General features: G+C 35.3%; 1 long non-coding RNA gene across 1 annotated transcript; it reads left to right on the top strand.

The window, feature by feature from the left end:
• Positions 1 to 3,960: 3,960 nt before the first annotated feature.
• Positions 3,961 to 12,295, top strand: LOC131609391 (uncharacterized). Its single transcript, XR_009286135.1, has 3 exons — positions 3,961 to 4,538; positions 6,086 to 10,538; positions 12,086 to 12,295. It is a non-coding gene; the product is annotated as an uncharacterized LOC131609391 (long non-coding RNA).
• The last annotated feature ends 9,087 nt before the right edge of the window (positions 12,296 to 21,382 follow it).

Here is a 21,382-nt window from a genome sequence, read left to right as displayed (position 1 = left end):
TCATATAACACTTGATACCTGATAGATGTTTAAATGAGTACTTTGCTGTTGTAGTAGATTTTTATTACTAAAAGCTGTTGATGTTAAATAAGTAGAATATTGGATATATTTTTGTATTATTGATAGAAACTAATATGCCAATGTAATTCTGTATATTAATGTCTGAATATTAAGAGTTGCTAAATTCAAAATCATATTGTCTCTGCAAAGTATAATTCTCATATATATGTTATACATCGTTGATTGGTTTTAGTATATAGCATTTTGTTTATAAGTGTATATGGTGAATGCAGTGGTATTTCTAGGTTACTTTGATTATTCTGTACTTTTGTAGAGGTGTGATTTCTGGGAGAATTACATAATTCAATTTCTGTGTTCTCCAAATATGACCTAGAATATAATATAGTGAATATGGTGGCATGGTAACTCATTTAATTTTAAAATAATAAATTTACCTTTATTTGCTAAACTATCACATAAACTTCAACATTTTAATTGATACACATATTATGTTTCAAGCTTTGCAAATATGAAAAGAAACGTTTATCGTTTTACTACATTATTCAAGTTACCTCTCAAGCATAGTTTTACTGCACTATTCAAGTTCCCTATTAAACTCCCTATCAACCATTGTTCACCAACAACATTTTTCTATAATAAAAAACACTTGGACATCACTGTTTTTCCAATGTATAATATGGACATTGATGCCAATTTTTGTAATTATATCTACCCTTCATCTTTTAATATATTCAAAACACTTGGACATCACTGTTTTGTCAATGTAAAATATAGACTTTGATGTCAATTTTTTAATTATATCAAAGAATAAAGCCAAAAAAATAAAGTTTATTTTTTAAAATAAAAAAAAAATTAGAAATGAAAAGACATAAATTATTCACAATATTAAAAAAAGATATAATTTTATTAAATAAGTAGTAACATGTTAAGCAAATCTTATTTAATCAATAAGATTTATTGGAATTAAATCTAGCATAAAAAGAGCTGTATTTTTTAAAATAATAATTTATTATCAGTTTAGAATGGTCAATTATTTATAATAGTTTTAACATATTATTTATTTAATATAATTAATTTCACAATTAAATTTACTAAATTATATATATATATATATATATATATATATATATATATATATATATATATATATATATATATATATATATATATATATATATATATATATATATATATATATATATATATATATATATATATATTATATATCAATTAAAATTTCGATTAAAATTAATGGATATATCGCTCGAGTGTTTTATCATATTGATTATTTTATAATCAATATCTTTGAAATCTCAAGACGTCAATATATTTATTTATGTTTTTCTACTCACATGTATAAATAATTTTGAAGTCTCTAGACACATCGTATTAAAATGACATAAATAAATTTATTATGATGTAAATTTCAGTTTTAAGTTTCTTCATTTCTACTTATATATAATAATTTAATTAAATAATATTTAATTTCAATTTTTTATTATTTTTATTATATTATAATATATCAAATCTCCCACATTTTCCTACACTTTCTTAATTTTATTTTAACTTTTTTTATATATTTATTTATTATCATTAAACATACTAATAATTTATTTTTTATTTTAATAAAATTAAAAATTTATTTATTTCACGGGTCACTATCAACACAATATCTATTTTATTTTAATCATCCATTATCTTAGTTTGAGAGAAAAATTCTTATTTTTAAATATTAACTTTTTTCTTTCTCCATCTCATGGTATTTTTTTTGTTCTTTTTGTATAACTATTTAATATAATTAAATTTATATGGTTGTTGTTCATTTTAAAATTATGTAAATTATTTTAAATTTTGCATTTATATCTAAATATATTTATATCGTATCAAATAAATTTTTTATCCCACATATCATAATCAGAACAATGTCTATTTCATTTTAATTAATAATTATTTTTATTTGAGAAATAATTTTTATTTTTAAATGTTAAATTTTATTTTTTTCTCCTTCTCACATTTTTTTATATTATTATTTAATACAATTGAATTTATATGATCATTGTTTATTTATGGTGTCGGTTAAAGTTTACTCATTTAGATGATATTAGGGAATCTTTATTATGGATTGGGAAAATATTTGGTTATTATAAACTATAAATATTGACAGTACTATCGATTTAATTTTTATGGTACCTTTATTATAAACTAAATATTTATGGTGTCACTTATTTTTCTTTTAGTTGTCCTTCTATCTCTATTATTCTTTTAAAAAATATTCACTTTATCAATTTTATATATCAATTATTTATCATTAAATTTTTATTTTTTCATTTTACCTTTTTAAAATTAGTGAAACTACACTTTTACCTTAGTTTACCGATTACTTTAGTGTTAATTTTTTTTTATTCTCTTTCTGTCTCATGGGTCAATTTTTTTTTATAATTATTTAATAATTAAATCATTTATTTTAAATTTATTTGTATTTAAATAATTTTATACCATATCAATGATAGTATAATATATTTTCTAATTTTAATAACATTAAAAATGTATTTATCTCACGGGTCACTAACAAGACAATGTCTATTTTAGTTTAATCAATCATTATTTTAATTTAAGAGATAAAATCTTTATTTTTAAATATTATTTTTTTCTTCATCTCAAAATAAAGATTGATTTTTTCTCCATCTCACAAAATCTATATGTGTATGATTATTTAATATAATTAAATCTATATTTGTATTTGAAACTATCTAAGTGTTATGACATTAAGACTCATTCATGTGTTATCATATTAACAAATATTTTTCTGTTATTTTTTTATTTTATTATTATTATTTGAAGATTCTAAATTACAATTTTTTTTAGTTATTTACACTATATCATACACAAAAAAAAGTTCATTCAACACAAATTTGAAAAACATCAAAGAATCAAATGACACTAAAAACTACGGAATCATTTCCAACAAACAAATTTCCCAAAAAAAAAAGAAAGAGGAAAGAATCATCACATTACCGAATCAAAGAAATCAACGGAATCAAAGAACTTCTTCACTACGCCATTGAGCTTGAGCTACATGAAACAACAGAAACAATCAGAACGACGCGAGGGAAAAACAATCAGAAAACAAAACACTGAGAACGACACGAGTTCTCACTTTCTTTGTGAACACGAGTTGAAGAACGGCGCTAGGGAGCTTGGAATAGGAAACGGCGCTAGGGCAAAGGAGTTTGGAGAAACGCAATTGATTTTTTCTCTCTCACTTTCGTTAACACTGAGTTAGTTTGGAGAAACTAAAACTATATAATTTTTTCATTTTAATAATATAGTTTTAGTTTTATTTAAATTGATGTTACTTTCATTATATTAGCATGGAGTATTTTATGTTTAGAAAAAAACTATTTTATTCTTTCTTTATGTTTCTGAAAATGAGACGGTGATGAACAATGAGTGAAATTGTCAACACAAAAAAAAAATGAGATTACTATTCAGTGCGGCAATAATTATTAATACTACATGGATTAATTAATTTATTGTTTTGTTTTAATTTAGTCTTGATTTTAATTTATAGTTTGATTTTAATTTATAGTTTGATTTTTATTTTTAGTTTCAATTTTAATTTTAAAAATTTTAATTTTAATTTTTTATTTTATTTTAGTTTAAGTTGTAATTGATTTATTTTTATATATTTTATGATTTTTAACTTATAATATAATTTTTGTTTTAATTTTATTTGATTTTATTTTAATAATGTATAATTTTAATTTTGTCTAATTCTTAAAAAAATTAATTTTATTTTTATTTTATTCTATGATAATTGTTTATAATTTTTAAAAATACAAATAATATAGTAAAACAAAAAGATGTAAAGAAAATATTTATAGAAAATTATAACAACAAATATGTAATATCCTGATCTTTTGACACCGATAATTATCATTTAAATGAGTAAATGGTAATTAGAGAGAGATCATTGGTCTTATTCTCTATTAATCTAAGAATGATTATTAGAAGAATTAGTGGAGTGGTTAGAAACAAAGAGGATTGGTTAGAATGGAACTAAGTGGCAAAGTGGTAGTTTTGGCTTAGTTGAGGGGCACAAGAGACATTTAACTCTATTGCATGGACTTAAGGACTTGTTTGGCTTGCAAATCAGAATTTTTGAAGAAGAGGGAGCATAGGAACATGGAAAGAAAGAAGTTCATCATCTTCATATCTCCATTTTCGCAACCCTTGATACAGCCTTCACTAAATCAGGTATATCTCTCAACTCGTAACTCCGATCGTAACGATTCTGGTCCCATTGGATAGCTAACGAATTTCTCTTCGATTTGCACCTATGGTTCGCGTTCATAGCTTCTGTTTCGAAGGAGAAAACTGACCTTGAAGTTGTGTCAGTGATGCTGAAAGTGGGTACAAGTGTGATTACGGATTTGATGAAGATGGAGTGAAACTTTGGCTATGGTGGGAGTCCAATGGCAGCAAACATCATCTTTCTAAACCTCCATTTTAGCAAGGTGAGTCCTTTAGATAGAACTTGGGTAGGATTTGGGGAAGAAAGCATGTCAAGGGTTTAGATTGAGATAAATATATTGCATGCTTAAATGAATGATAAATGTGATAAATTGCTAGTTGTGTGTGATAGCTACTAGTTGCATATGTTGTTAATGATTGCATGCTGGTGGTTCTGATTATATAAATATGTTAGAAATTCATTGGGACTGTATTAAAGATGCAGGGGATCAACTATAGGACATTTGGAATGGTTTAGAACCCTTAGAAATGCAGAAAATTGATTCTGCTTCAGGGTAATCGGTTACTGGCATTTGGGTAACCGGTTACTCTGTGTAAATTTGCGTTTCTGGGCATTTTTCATGTCAGTAACCGGTTACTGGATTCTGGGTAACCGGTTACCCTGGGCAAAAGTGCAAAAATCAGCAAACTTTAGAAAGTCATAACTTCCTGCTCGGGTATCGGAATTGCGCAAACTTTATATCGTTGGAAAGCTAGTGACGTGTACTTTCTAATTAAATAGGTCCCCAAACCAGAATTATTGATTTAATAATAGTGGAGCCCCACTTAGTGAATCAAGGAATTAGTATGAGAACTTATGCCTTTACTATTTGACCAATACTTCTCCTGTTATGTGTGGCATTTATTATCTAATGCTTATTATGAATGTGATATCTATGTTTGAGATGATATGCAATTATATGATGTGCATGAAATCCTATTGACACCGTCGTTTTGGTTAAACGATCGGCTTTGGTTGTATTGTATGGATTAACGCTTGTTATGCGTGTGTATGCTTGAATCGAAGTAGACCCGGTACTAAGTTACGATTCGGACCGTGGGTCCTGGAGTTGTCCGTGGGACTGCCCTGATCATGGATCCCAGAGGCACATACCTGAACTACCGTTGCAGTGTGCTTGTGAGTGCCGTACGGGGCTTTTTACTCACTTGCTGTATACACACTCGCGTGCTCGGTATGATGGCGTTATGCGGCTAAGTAAGCCTACGCATAACAGGTAAACCATCTCTAATGATGCCATGTAGGCTACATCATTAGGTTCCTATCCGGATGGGCTCATGCGTCAAGACGGCGTGTTGCACTTGCTGTTAACACCACGTGCGTACAGATGGTTAATGGGACGATGTCGCCTCTTAGGCAAGGTCATCTCGCAGCCATGTAGGCTTGTGCGAACCCATTTAATCATTCTTGCAGGGTGCTTGTGTAAGTCTCTTGACAAATAGGCATGGGTGAACCCACCGAGGGTGTGTTAGTAACTTAGTCTAGTGGTATTAACGTACTTCTGGATTCCCCGTACATGGGTATGGGTCTGCATACGTGTTTGTTGTACTATTTGTGTACTGTGATGCGATGACTCCTATGGTGAACGATTCATGTGTTTGCTCCGTACTTGTATCGGATGTGAGGATAAACCCCGGATCAATGGTGGATTCGGTTTGTGATGCATGTACCCTGTAGAACCGAGTGGACCCATAGGATAGGAGGACTCACTGAGATTTAGTAATCTCACCCCAATCAACTTATATTTTTCAGGTGCAGTTTAGTAGCTTTTGACAGATAGCAGGTTCGGATTGACGGCTTAAAGTGGTGACGGCTCGGAGACCTCGTCAGATCTCATTTTCCGCTGTGCAGATCCATTGAAGACACATGTGTTGTAATTCTTAGTAGAATTTCATGTTGTATTTTATATGGATCTTCCTATAACTATAACTTTTGTATGTACTCAATATCAATTTTAACGTTTCGTGCATAATATACTAGTCAGTTATGTATGGGATGTTACAGTTGGTATCAGAGCAGGTCGATTCTCGGCCGAGCCATGAGACATCACTAGCAATTCCTTTTCCTCCTCTCAAGTGTGCGTTGCTAGCCTGATTTTACTGATATCTCATTCAGTTGTTGAACTTGATCAACTCATCGACTGAGTGTGAGACAGTAGGATTACGGCAGAGCCGCCACGAGGACTCGTAAGCCTGTAAGGTTGTGAACCTAAGTTGTTGGAGTGGGATGAGTAATGAATTGTTGGACGTTTTAAGTGGATGATATTGGAGTCGTCAAGCTTAAGGAGAGCGTTCGACACAAAGTAGTAATACCCAAACTGTCAAGGTGTGGATGGAGACAGCTTGAACCCCCAGGATTTTGATTGGACGAAGTGAAGATTTCTCTAAGTCTTGGTAATAGCAAGGGAAATCCAAATAGGAATGAGTAGGAGCCTTATAAGTGGGATTCTCCGAAGGTGTTGAGCTGAGAATTAGTAAGATTCAGTACTGATGATGCTGCTGGTGTTGAGTGCGACTGATGAGCTGATAGGACAGAATAACCCTTGGAAATGCGAATAGAGGAGTCAGACCTTTCTGTTTGTGCTAGTACGGACAGTAATTGGATGGATGAGGTAATAGATCCTGATCCAACTTGAAGTATCCTAATTGAGAGTAGTTACCTAGTAGATGTTGGTGGGATGTACGAGCGTGGTAGCTTACGATTGGGTGAGGCTTGAATACCCGGTCGATAGAAGAAGATGTGTATTTCTGTTCTTATCATTTTATATTTAGTTCTAGAACTACGCTAGATGGAATATGAAATGATGTAGAAGCGTGAAATGCAGTATTCAAGTTCTCTTAGTTGTTGTTCGTCTGACCCCGAGTGAAGCCATAGAACTACGCTTGGCGTTGGGCGTACAGGCGAGTAAGAACTAAGATCTATCCGGACTGAATTATCCTTGGAATCTCATGCATGCGTGGGGCGAGTGGGTACGCGCACTGCATGGCAATCCGAAGTTGAACTTCAAATCTTCGTGCTTGGCGTTTTGGCTTTCCGAGTAAGTAAACCTTAGTGTGTAGCACTCTCAGGTTTTAGCATCCTGAGGAGTATGATTCGAAGGATTTGAGAAAAGATGAACCTATTGGAGGCTGTTCAGACACTTGTCGGTTGTGACTTTAGGATACGCGTGGAGATCATTATACGCCACTGAGGTAGGTTACCTGGATACATGGCCTCGGAGTTGGACCACCATATTGGTACTACTAGACGGGTATAATGCCACAGTATCGCTATCGTGCACGAGATGCGTGAGTCATCCTTTTTCCTACATGTGTGGGACGAAGGTGATCTGAAGCAAGATGGAATTCTGATTTGGCACTCGTGAGACACAGATCCAGACTCTCATAAGGTATGTGGGATAAGGATCCATACATCGCGCTCGATAGTAGAGGAATAACTAGACAGGCGATGATGTGATGGATCAAGATCCAATACTATACTTATGGAGACCCTGAGTGATCGTGATTGCGTGAGTTAGTATCAGATTGTACCTTGGAGACGTTCTCGTTTCATGAAGTGTTAGGTTGGCAATTTTGCATGAGTGTCTAGAGTGAGACTCATGTGCGGTCATGATATCCTGGTCAGCATAGTGAGTTGATATCATGTACCAATGGCGACCGGTGATGGAATATGCAAGTTGTATCTTGGATCGGATCGATGTGTGATGTGTCCGGTAAGGTATTGCCAGATACTCTGAGTAAAGAAATGTGAATCTTGGTAAAGCATGGACATTTTGGTTTAGGAACTGCTAAGGAGTTTATAAAGAGATGTTCGAAGTGCAAAGTGCAAAGTGCAAAGTGCAATTTCTTGCATTGTGGCTACACTCAGACCGTTGGAAGCACTGCAATGAAGGATGCAGCCGCTGAGGAAGTCAGTTCAGTGTCTGATTCAGAGGTGGAACATACGTTAGATGACTGTGTGAATAGAGTGTGGCTATGGGAGGATCGTTATATCAGTAAGTCACACGAGTTATCAGAGGTGATACTACGCTAAGAGAATGAAGGTGTATGGTTGGGTAGAAGTTGTGTAAAACTGCTAGAGTTATCATGAACTGCAGAATGTCGTGAAGTATTCGATATACCGGTTGAGCAACAAAGATTTGTTGGAATGAAAAACATAGCAGATGTACACTGTGGAAATCAGTGACAAGGACGAACCTCTAAGTCAGTGAGTGTTTGGGTTTCAATGTCCTGAGGATGAAACGTGTACCTAAATTGTGGTAGATGAACTATATGGAATGGCAGAGTAAGTAGAAGCTTGATTCTGGAGAGTACGGAACTTCGAAGAGTAGTAGTCGACGATGGATGTATATGGAGTTCTAGGACGTGTTGTAATTGGACAACTGTGGATAAGGAATTATTGTGTGTTAATGGGAACTAAGTGAGTTATGGATATAATGTGACTCAGAGGATTTCAAGGTGGGTGACTTGTTGGGATCAGAGTAGTGCAACGGATCAAGGAAGAATCAGATAAGTCTGAGGTAGGAACGAACGGACTGTTTTTGGGACTTTACGTTGGGATGAAAGTATCTTCCTAAGGGAAACTGTCAAAGCAGCGTTTCGTTCATTCTAGTCTCTCAAGGATCACCATAACTCGAGAGGTGTTGTCAATGGACCAGCTTGGGAATACATTTTTGTGGATGGCATGCGGTTCGATGTTCGTTGGTCATCAGTTTAGCTTGCAAGTCACAAGGGTTGGACTGAGTATCAAACTGTCGAAATGCTGAAGGCTAGAGAGGACATTCAGTTGGCGCAAGTTCTTCGTGGTTATGTCTTGTGCACTGTGAGAGTGCATGAAGAGATGGACAATGGTCGCGGGTTAATCGATGGAGTCCACCTTTGTGGGCAAAGCCTTATGCAAAGTTGTTGGACATCAATGCTATGGTTGTGGAAGGCTACACCATCGTGGATTGCGGTAACGACTGATACATCTTGGACCGAGGTGAGAATCAAGTAAGGAGATTCAGTTGTATAAGTAAAGGTAAATTTGGGACAATCATCCTAAGACTTTGGGAACCAGGGGTTAAGACCGAGGAATTTGGAGATCACCTAATGACATTGTATGGACTCGAGTGGAGAATAATTTGAAGTGTTGTCGCAGAAGTGACGTTGTGGCAGTAAGTTCTCGAACGGGAAGTAATTCAAGGAGCTGAGTGAATCAGTGATGTTTGTTGAACGAGGGTGAACACACCAGATAACGAAACGAAGGATATCCGACATGAGTGGATTATTAGAGTTTTTGAATTTCTGGGGATTCAGTGCAGAGCAGGGAAGGTCAAGGACCCTGGAAGGATATTTCCCCAGGTATGTCAAGACGAAGTATCAGATTCGACATATTGCTTGAGAGTTAAGGTTTCTAATCATGTGTAGTGGGATGCAAGCGTTTTGGCAGATTATGTTTCTTCGTATGGAATGGTCCTCAGACAGAGTAGTGAGATTATCTAAAGACGAATGTGAGTAACATTCTTTCCCTTGATTGGATAGATAAGAAGGGTTGGTCTCCGTGGTAACCGGAAGGAATTCGAGGACGAATTCTAATTAAGGGGGGGAGAATGTAATATCCTGATCTTTTGACACCGATAATTATCATTTAAATGAGTAAATGGTAATTAGAGAGAGATCATTGGTCTTATTCTCTATTAATCTAAGAATGATTATTAGAAGAATTAGTGGAGTGGTTAGAAACAAAGAGGATTTGTTAGAATGGAACTAAGTGGCAAAGTGGTAGTTTTGGCTTAGTTGAGGGGCACAAGAGACATTTAACTCTATTGCATGGACTTAAGGACTTGTTTGGCTTGCAAATCAGAATTTTTGAAGAAGAGGGAGCATAGGAACATGGAAAGAAAGAAGTTCATCATCTTCATATCTCCATTTTCGCAACCCTTGATACAGCCTTCACTAAATCAGGTATATCTCTCAACTCGTAACTCCGATCGTAACGATTCTGGTCCCATTGGATAGCTAACGAATTTCTCTTCGATTTGCACCTATGGTTCGCGTTCATAGCTTCTGTTTCGAAGGAGAAAACTGACCTTGAAGTTGTGTCAGTGATGCTGAAAGTGGGTACAAGTGTGATTACGGATTTGATGAAGATGGAGTGAAACTTTGGCTATGGTGGGAGTCCAATGGCAGCAAACATCATCTTTCTAAACCTCCATTTTAGCAAGGTGAGTCCTTTAGATAGAACTTGGGTAGGATTTGGGGAAGAAAGCATGTCAAGGGTTTAGATTGAGATAAATATATTGCATGCTTAAATGAATGATAAATGTGATAAATTGCTAGTTGTGTGTGATAGCTACTAGTTGCATATGTTGTTAATGATTGCATGCTGGTGGTTCTGATTATATAAATATGTTAGAAATTCATTGGGACTGTATTAAAGATGCAGGGGATCAACTATAGGACATTTGGAATGGTTTAGAACCCTTAGAAATGCAGAAAATTGATTCTGCTTCAGGGTAATCGGTTACTGGCATTTGGGTAACCGGTTACTCTGTGTAAATTTGCGTTTCTGGGCATTTTTCATGTCAGTAACCGGTTACTGGATTCTGGGTAACCGGTTACCCTGGGCAAAAGTGCAAAAATCAGCAAACTTTAGAAAGTCATAACTTCCTGCTCGGGTATCGGAATTGCGCAAACTTTATATCGTTGGAAAGCTAGCGACGTGTACTTTCTAATTAAATAGGTCCCCAAACCAGAATTATTGATTTAATAATAGTGGAGCCCCACTTAGTGAATCAAGGAATTAGTATGAGAACTTATGCCTTTACTATTTGACCAATACTTCTCCTGTTATGTGTGGCATTTATTATCTAATGCTTATTATGAATGTGATATCTATGTTTGAGATGATATGCAATTATATGATGTGCATGAAATCCTATTGACACCGTCGTTTTGGTTAAACGATCGGCTTTGGTTGTATTGTATGGATTAACGCTTGTTATGCGTGTGTATGCTTGAATCGAAGTAGACCCGGTACTAAGTTACGATTCGGACCGTGGGTCCTGGAGTTGTCCGTGGGACTGCCCTGATCATGGATCCCAGAGGCACATACCTGAACTACCGTTGCAGTGTGCTTGTGAGTGCCGTACGGGGCTTTTTACTCACTTGCTGTATACACACTCGCGTGCTCGGTATGATGGCGTTATGCGGCTAAGTAAGCCTACGCATAACAGGTAAACCATCTCTAATGATGCCATGTAGGCTACATCATTAGGTTCCTATCCGGATGGGCTCATGCGTCAAGACGGCGTGTTGCACTTGCTGTTAACACCACGTGCGTACAGATGGTTAATGGGACGATGTCGCCTCTTAGGCAAGGTCATCTCGCAGCCATGTAGGCTTGTGCGAACCCATTTAATCATTCTTGCAGGGTGCTTGTGTAAGTCTCTTGACAAATAGGCATGGGTGAACCCACCGAGGGTGTGTTAGTAACTTAGTCTAGTGGTATTAACGTACTTCTGGATTCCCCGTACATGGGTATGGGTCTGCATACGTGTTTGTTGTACTATTTGTGTACTGTGATGCGATGACTCCTATGGTGGACGATTCATGTGTTTGCTCCGTACTTGTATCGGATGTGAGGATAAACCCCGGATCAATGGTGGATTCGGTTTGTGATGCATGTACCCTGTAGAACCGAGTGGACCCATAGGATAGGAGGACTCACTGAGATTTAGTAATCTCACCCCAATCAACTTATATTTTTCAGGTGCAGTTTAGTAGCTTTTGACAGATAGCAGGTTCGGATTGACGGCTTAAAGTGGTGACGGCTCGGAGACCTCGTCAGATCTCATTTTCCGCTGTGCAGATCCATTGAAGACACATGTGTTGTAATTCTTAGTAGAATTTCATGTTGTATTTTATATGGATCTTCCTATAACTATAACTTTTGTATGTACTCAATATCAATTTTAACGTTTCGTGCATAATATACTAGTCAGTTATGTATGGGATGTTACAAAATATTTTTAAGTTTTGTTAAATTTTAATATTAATAAACAAAAAATAGGCAAAATGAAACTTTGGTGGGAAATGCAAAAATTTCCGCACCTAATATAGCGTCGGACAGAACCTACGCTAATTTGTTCAGAAAAAATAGAGAGAACACACAATGTTTACCAAAAAAAAGGAGGGAAATGAAATATTTTTAGCTCCAAAACACGAAATAATATAGCGTCCGCCTAAAGCAACGCTAAACTGAACAAATTTATCTATGAATGAAAATCTAAATTAGCGTCCGCCAAAAACGACGCTACTTTATCCAAAAAAAAAAGGGGGGAATGAAATATTTTTGGCTCCAAAAATTATTACCATTAGCGTCGGTTTTTTCCGACGCTACTATAAAAAATAAAAAACTAGTTGTATTCTCTGCTTAGCGTCGGTAAATGGTTACGCAAATCCAACGCAATGGGCGTAGGTGTCGGGGCCGACGCTAAATTTTGGAGGCTAAAACACATTTTTCTTGTAGTGATTTCTAGAAGTTAGTTTTTTATTTTAATATCATTTAACCATAAAATCACAAATCAATCTCTTTAACTTTTTCAAAACACATGCCCGACAACCTCAATAACAATTCCAAAACAATTTATTTCTTTCCAAAACAATGTTCCAACAGTAAGAATCACATGAATACCAAAACTTAATGACATTTAATCTGTGTTTTTAATTGATTTCATCTTGGATATTTCTTTTTGATGATAAAAGAGGCCAATTTCCATTCCCACGGACCACACGTACAATACTAACAATCAACCCTATTTTTTTGGGTAAGGTTTCCATGACTTTATGGCGGGAAAGTCACGGTGACTTTGTCTCTTTCTCTCTCCTGTTTTACCTTTTTTCTATTTATTTGTTATTTATTATTTATTTCTTTTCCCGTCAAAACTCCACAGCTTGCACTAAAGTTACGGTAACTTTGGCGGAATAAAGTTACCTAATCCAATTCCTATTTTTTTTACCACTCTTTCTCTCTCACGTGAAGCAACAATCACCATCCCACTTTCAGTACACTAACCATAAACATAAAACTCACCACAACACAACAATATACCATCACTTTCTTTCTATTCTATCAATACCACATCACCTTTGATTTTTATTAAGCTTTACTACCACATTCAAAAATCCAAACAATACCATCACTTCCAAAAAACCATAACCACCAATCATGATGCTATATGAACAAACCTGTCAAAACTATGAACCATGGAAACCCCACCATGTCCATTTCATGGTTTTAAATTGCGGTCCGCAACCGCAATTGCATCCGCAATATTGCGGATGCGGTTGCCTCCGCAACCGCATCGGACCGCAATTGCGGTGTGATTTTATAATCTCGCCTCCGGATGTATTCGGAACCCCATCGGACAATTTTCATCATGTTTTTTTAAGTATTTTCATCAAAAATCAATATATTAGATTTTTAAAACTCAATTTACTTTTTATATGATGAAAAAACATAACATTAAGTATTTTTCAATATAATATTTCAAACACTTCCTTTAAAAAATTCATGCCGCAGTGCGCATCGCAACAAGCGCAATGACCGCAATCGCAACATCCGCAACCGCAACTGCAGCCGCAATTTAAAACCATGGTCCATTTTTAAACACAACTTCAAACAAAGCATCCAACCATAACAATGGTTAGAATTAATTTCCATTAACACACCATATTCATCAAGCTAAAAACTCATCACAAAACCGCAAACGAAAGGGGAAAGATAATTCGGAGATTTACCGAAACAGCCCCACACCGGCCACCACGACGTCGTCTCCGACGCCAACAACCACCGACGGCGCTGAATTCGTCAACAGCCGACACCGACCGGACCTCCACCACGGCCCCTCTCCACCGCACCTGCGTTGTTACCGCTGTAGGAAACGCATACAGTCTTCAACCTCCAACGCGGCAACGAGATCATTCAACTTCAAATCGCAGCCTTCACATCAACACCGACATCCGTCCGGGAAGAACTGAAACTGCATCACAATCTGCTGCCGATCACACCTCGCGTCCGTGTAGATCTAGTCCGCAACCACCGTCGAACCGCCGCTCCGATTTGCCGCTGTCGATGTTCCGTTCGGTAACTTCTCTATGGCACTTTTGGTTTTGTATGTGATGCTATGTTTGTGTAGACTTGTTTTAGGGTTAAATATGTTTATGGTCCCTATAAATAACCCAAAATCTGGTTTTAGTCCCTATAATATTTTTGTTCAAAGAATGGTCCTCATAAAGTTTTCCGTCTCCAATTTTGGTCTCTGCCGTTAACTTTCATTAACGGAAGCTGACATGGCATGCCACGTGGAAGACAACTTGGCAAACTTTTTAAAACGACTTAGATTGAGGGGGTTTTAAACCTCCTCTAAATAAACCCAAAAAAAGATTAATAAAGCAAACATTTTTGTTCCATGTGTTAAGGAAAAATCGAATCAACCACACAGTAATAACTTGTAAATTTATTACTGTGGTGAGTATCGGTGGTGAGTATAAGTAACTTGTAAATTTAAACTTCAATTAATTAATGAAATGAAACAACAACAATATCATAATCATATAGATATTAATTATTCCAACTCGATCCCAATCTAAACTAGTTAATTAATATTTTGTGATACAGTATGTCCTACAACTCTGAAAAGGATATGCAGACAGCATGGGATTACAAGATGGCCTTCGAGAAAAATAAAGAAAGTGGGCCACTAGCTGAAGGTGCTGATACTTCGCCTGAATCGTTGAAGGTGTGAAAATTCCTGCTGAATCGTTGATGAAGCTTCATTCGCCTGAATTGTTGAAGGTGAGAAAATGGCATAGTAGAGAAGCAGAGATCGTGAGACAAGGAATAGTAGAAAAAATAGGGGAGAATTCGTTCATGAACTTTGCAGAAAGAAAAAGGGGCATATCCAAAGGAGTCTAGGGTTTTGTTTTAATGATGTTGGGCCAGATGTTAAAGGTCAAACTAATCTGCTAGTTCTAAAGCCCTGCTGAAACGATTTTTGAAAATGAAAGGTCTAATTATGTTATTTTAGTGTTATTACTGTATGGTCCTCAACACATGGAACAAAAAATGTTTGCTTTATTAATCTTTTTTTTGGGTTTATTTAGAGGAGGTTTAAAACCCCCTCAATCTACGTCGTTTTAAAAAGTTTGCCAAATTGTCTTCCACGTGGCATGTCATGTCAGCTTCCGTTAATGAAAGTTGACGTCAGGGACCAAAATTGAAGACGGAAAATTTTATAAGGACCATTCTTTGAACAAAAATATTATAGGGACTAAAACCAGATTTTAGGTTATTTATAGAGACCATAAACATATTTAATCCTTGTTTTAATCGTCTGATATTATCCCACGTTTTACTATTGGCTCTATTTGGTTTATTTCCTATAATGGTTGCTTTTGTGTTTTTTTAATTCATTAAATAAACACTATAATGTCACATTTTTATAGAATGTCTATTCAAGTTGAAAAGTCAAATATTTTACTAGTATCTCATGTTTCAAAATGCCAAAAATGTGAACATATTAAAAAGAAGAGTGAAACGTTCATGGGCTGAGTTTTTTTTTTTTAAATTTAATTAGAATTAGGATTTAGGAGTAAATGGGCTTTTAATTATTTTATTTTATTTTTGTAAAAGGTCTTTAATTAAATCACTAATTTGTACATATATTAATCAATAAAAAAAATCCAAAAATATATATAAAAAATGCAAAAAGATATATTTTTGTGTTAGACTTTTCATTTTCTCTTTTAATATTCAAGACACCAAAAATACTTAGTTACTTAGTTGTTTTCATTATCATGCAAAAAACACAAAAATATGTTTGTTTAATTTTCACTTTCTTTTTCGAATTTAATATGTTTATTTATAATTTTATTTAATTAATTGTCATGAATATTTGTTAGTATTTTCATTTCATTTTCCATTATCATTTTATGCATATATCCGTATTAATATTTTTTTGTTTATGCGAGGTACTATCTTGAGCTATTGAACTATTCTTGTGGATATTCGCAAATTCATACTCAATGTTTTATACTTTTTATTTCCGCTTTAATTTCCATTCGAGTTTATTGTAATAATTTTAATTTGTAAACCCCCTAACCCCGAAGCCTTGTAATAGTTAGGATTTATTTTCTTTTTCCACACTATATATATACTTGTTAGATGTATGCTTAGGATTGTATGGGAAGATAATAATCAATCGCTAGATCACCTTTAACTCCAAGATAAATAATATAATCGAATACAACACACTTGCACGCACTCACCTTTAGGGTACACCCCTCTTGGTTGCATTACGAATAAAAAAGGCCCTATCTCTCAAAAGAAAGTAAAAAAGAATAGAAAAGACCAAAACTTAGGTTAAGTTACCGTTAATTTGCTTGCTCAATCAAAAACAAATAAAAAAACTTTTTCATATCACTTTTTTTTCAAAACAAAGGCTACACTTTCATTACAAGTTAAAGTCCTTTTCAAACCTTTCTTTTTTTTCTAATGCACCTCACACTTTTTTAAGCAAACAAACAAAATGAGCTAAGCAAATTAAGAGCTCGTAGATACTTACGGAATAAAAGGGTGCTTATACCTTCCCTTTTCATAACTTACCCCCCGAACCCAAGTCTTTTTAAAAAGGGTCTTTCCTGTTCTTTTTACCCTACCTAAAATTGGACAAAATAAAAGTCGGTGGCGACTCATGCTTACCGCGACATTTTAAAAGTCAGTTCTCCCATCGAGTTACAACAGACAATCTCAACAAAAAAGACGAGTACAAAGGAACTTGTTCAACCTTAAATTCCAATTCAATTGAAAATTTTCCAAGAGAATTTTTCACCAAGGAACTCACATTCATCTCTTTCCAAAAATCCACACTTGAGGAATCATCATTATACACATCCCAACACAAGACAAATGTATCCCTTCAACATTACTAACTCCAAGGAAGAAACCTCAATATAAACAAAATAAGTCTCTTTTCTTCTTTTTACCATAAACTTTGACCAAACCTTCACCTTTTTCTGTCCGAAACAAATATGGCAATGCTGATTTGATGTCTTGTGATTATGTGAAAGGAAAGAATTTGAGAATTTTTCATGCCCACTACCCAAATTATACATGACACTCCTTAAACTTAGACCAAATTGTTCAATTAATTTTTATTATCATATTTTCATAAATTTACGTGAAGAACCGTATTTTTCAAATTTGTTGACGATATCGGAAATTTAGAAGGCTTATCGGAAATTTGACGAAAACAAGTAACTTTTACGGTGTTTTTTGTGAAATTTCTGGTACTATTACCATTTGCCAATATTACTGGAAATTTCGAAATTTCCAGTACATATTATGATACCGGAAATTTCAAAATTTTCGGTACTATTATCTTTTGCCAATATTACTGGAAATGTTGAAATTTTTGGTACATATTATGATACCAGAAATTTCGAAATTTCCGGTATTTCAATTTTTTTTAAAAAGAAGCTATTTTCCTTATATTTTAAATTTTGCAGTGAAGATCAGAGGCAGAGATGGTTCTATTGTGGGACGGACCACCGAAAGAGCAGGTGCGGTTGCTCGATCTGTTGATGAGGCGCAGGCCTCAGAGCTACGTGCTGGACGCCTTCCTCCGACCGGTTCTAACCGGAAACGGAGGACTGAGCAGCAGGCGGTAGCGGGGTTCCACGCACCTCGTCGCCGGACTGGTAGAGCATCCACTGCAGTGGAGGAGCTGGTGGTTCAGATGCAGATAGTTCAGGTGAGGAGGATAGTTGAGGATTTACATTTGATGAACTTTGTTGGATGCTCCTAGACGATGCTGGACGCCTTTTTGTTATCAGCTTTTGTTGAGAGGTGGCACCCAAAGACATCATCCTTCCATCTTCCATTTGGGGAGATGACAATGACTTTAGATGATGTGGATGCCCTTTTTCACATTCTGATTGCTGGTACGTTTTTCACACTAGTTTATAGGGACCAGGCGACGACAGTTCGCATGGTTATGGATGCTTTGGAGGTTGATGAGTTGGATGTGCTACATGAGTTTGGTGAGACTCAGGGCTTTCACCTTAGGATGTCTTGGTTGAGGACTACTTATCAAGAGCCTGTGGATGCAGAGAGGTACAGGCTACAGCTAGGGTGTACATGCTACATTTAGTGGTATGCACTCTCTTTGCGGACAAGTCTGGAGTTTATATAATTGTTTAATACCTTTCTCTATTCAGCGCCCTTGACACCCTATGTTGGGCTTGGGGAGTGGCGGCATTGACGACGTTGTACATTGCGCTTGATGTTGTATCTTATCTTGACACCAGACAACTTACTAGTTACTTGAGCTTGTTACAGATATATTATAATTTATTAGATGATTTTTTGTTTAATTATTTGGGTGTATTTATTTTATGATTTTTTATGCAGTGTTGGATCTACGAGCACTTCCCTCACATCTGAGCGGAAGATCCAACGTGTTGCGGCTACTGACCCATGTGCGAAGAGGTGGAAGGCCAAACAGGCCATTCCAGGAGGGTTGATGGACTACAGGCGGAGGCTGGATGCTCTGATCTTGGATGATGTCATATGGACACCGTATACAACTCACTATCCTCATCGTCTTTTTGAGGTATCTACTTTATATTCAAGGTATGTCAGATGGGAGAGCCATGTGGCTAGACACTTGCCTGAGAGGTGTCTACCGCATTATGGTTATATACAGGGCATCCCACATCCAGTCCTAAAGTCTCCAATTGGTGGCATTGATCAATGGTTCCAGAGTCACATCCTCAACTCCCCCCGTGAGATCATTGATCAGCCGTTGAGGTTCAGGAGCCTGGGCAGTGCGAGGATGGATACCTGGAGTGATTCCACAGTGTGTCACATCTTAAGGTCATACCACCTGCCACAATATCTGATGTTCTAGGGCCTTCAGGTACCAGGGATTCTTCCGATCCACCACCAGCACCTCCACCTCCCACAGGTGACCAGGACAGCCGCCTACAATTCATCGCTGTTCACTTAGATAGCCTCATGGTTTGGCGAACCCTGATGGTGAGGTTCATACTATTTTATCTAGGTTGGTCGATGTTTCCTGTGGAGGGCCTATGTAGATTTATTTTTTCATGATTGTATTATATGTATATTTTGTTTCTGCTCAGTTTCTTCTATAGACAACCTTGATGAATTGCCACACAATTTTGAAGTGAGATTTTGAGAAAAAGCAGATTATGAGATCTGCAAATTTTTCCTAACAAATTGGTTCTGATGCTGAATACGGAAAAATGAAGTGTGAAAGAAGGAAAATTTGGAAATCGGTTCCATATTTATGCAGATGCGAAGCGCCCTTTGCAATATCTGTGGAACCAGAATGTCAAGACAGGTTATGCATTACGCAATAGTGCTGTCTTATTTGCACCTCTTGTACTAAGCAATCCTATCAGAAGAATTTGAGATATAATCAAGCCGATAGTTACTCGACGGTGGACATTCGTCCAAAACATACTCCACTCTTGTATTGCTAGTTATACACATTGATAATCTTATGACAAGAAAAAATAACCATTGATCAAAATTAAAGTAAGTTTCACTGTATCAAAATATGAAGTTTATCTTCTTTTTTCTTGTTTAGATATGCATTCATTATAAGCAACAAAATATGTTGCAAACACTTTTGGCTCAAATTAAGGAGAAGTTGGTCAGTTGTAAATATTAAGAGAAAGCTACCCGAATAGTTGGTCTCTTTGAAGGGTCTGTTTCATATTTGTTATGATAGTAAACATATCAGTTTTGCAATTTCTTCTTTTCAACTATTGATGTAAGCATGTTTGCATTATAAATAACCTATCAATAATTCAGAAGAAATTAATCACATGTTAGACCACAGGAAATCACAAATTAGTGCTAGTTCGAGATTCATGGCAGAAATTGATATGGACGATGATGTCCAGATGCCAAAAATCGCAATCTTATTGTTGTAACTATCCCATTCCTTATAAAGGCTATAGCATAGCATGTTAAGCTGATAAGACATATGGCAAAACTACCAATATGCCTCTAAACATAAACAAATGACATGAAATCCCATAATATAAGTATGAAGCAACCAGATTATATATCAAGGTTCATGATAAAAAGAGTTTGCAACCCTATTATAACAAAAGCTGTCAATTCAGTTATTGTTCATACTCCTATTTGGTTTGTCAAGAATAAAAGACAAAGATCAAATTTATGATTTATTATGTTCCAAACACAATCAACAACTTCTTCAATTCTCAATAATATCTATGATGTGTTAGAGAAAAATTGAGTAACATAGAAGATATAATGAATAATATAGTTACATGTTTCCATATCGGCATTCGTGATAGATTCGGGAAACAATTTTCATAATATCATTATTTCTACTATATTTATTTATCCTCATTTAATCTTATAGGAAACAGTTTTCCAACTAGTTTTTACAACAAGCTTTTTAAAGCTTGTTTTCTTCGCATTCCAAATTCATTTATTTATAAACTAATTCATGGCTTTACATATAGACATCAATGCTCAGAAGAAATCTATATATCCAAACATTCAAATGATCCATAACGAACCAGCGGAAAATTGCTTTACAAGAACCAATAAAGCAAAGCCATGAAGTACATATACAAACAATGTACACCGGACATGACATTGGCACCGATGATAATTTGAAAAAATAGATAAATACATTGAATATATCGGTATCAGACATTTATACACGTCTTTGTTTCTAATAGGTTTTCTTTGATATTGCGCAAGTTTTGAGTAACCTTCTGAGGTACTATATTGTGTTGATCATGGTATTTTCTTTATGCATCCTTTTTATGCACCCTTTATCCACATTCAAAGGATAACACTCAAGGTTAGCATAATCGTCCATTTGAGATGGTACAATCTTCCTCTTTACCTTATCTTCAAATGATAATCAAATACCACTATAATTGTTTCTTCATTATTACTAGTATCCATAGTACTAACCTCCACTTATAGTTGAGT

The sequence above is a fragment of the Vicia villosa genome, linkage group LG6 (assembly GCF_029867415.1).
Source record: "Vicia villosa cultivar HV-30 ecotype Madison, WI linkage group LG6, Vvil1.0, whole genome shotgun sequence".
In the NCBI taxonomy this organism is placed as follows: Eukaryota; Viridiplantae; Streptophyta; class Magnoliopsida; order Fabales; family Fabaceae; genus Vicia; species Vicia villosa.
This window is presented reverse-complemented; position numbering and strand designations above follow the sequence as displayed.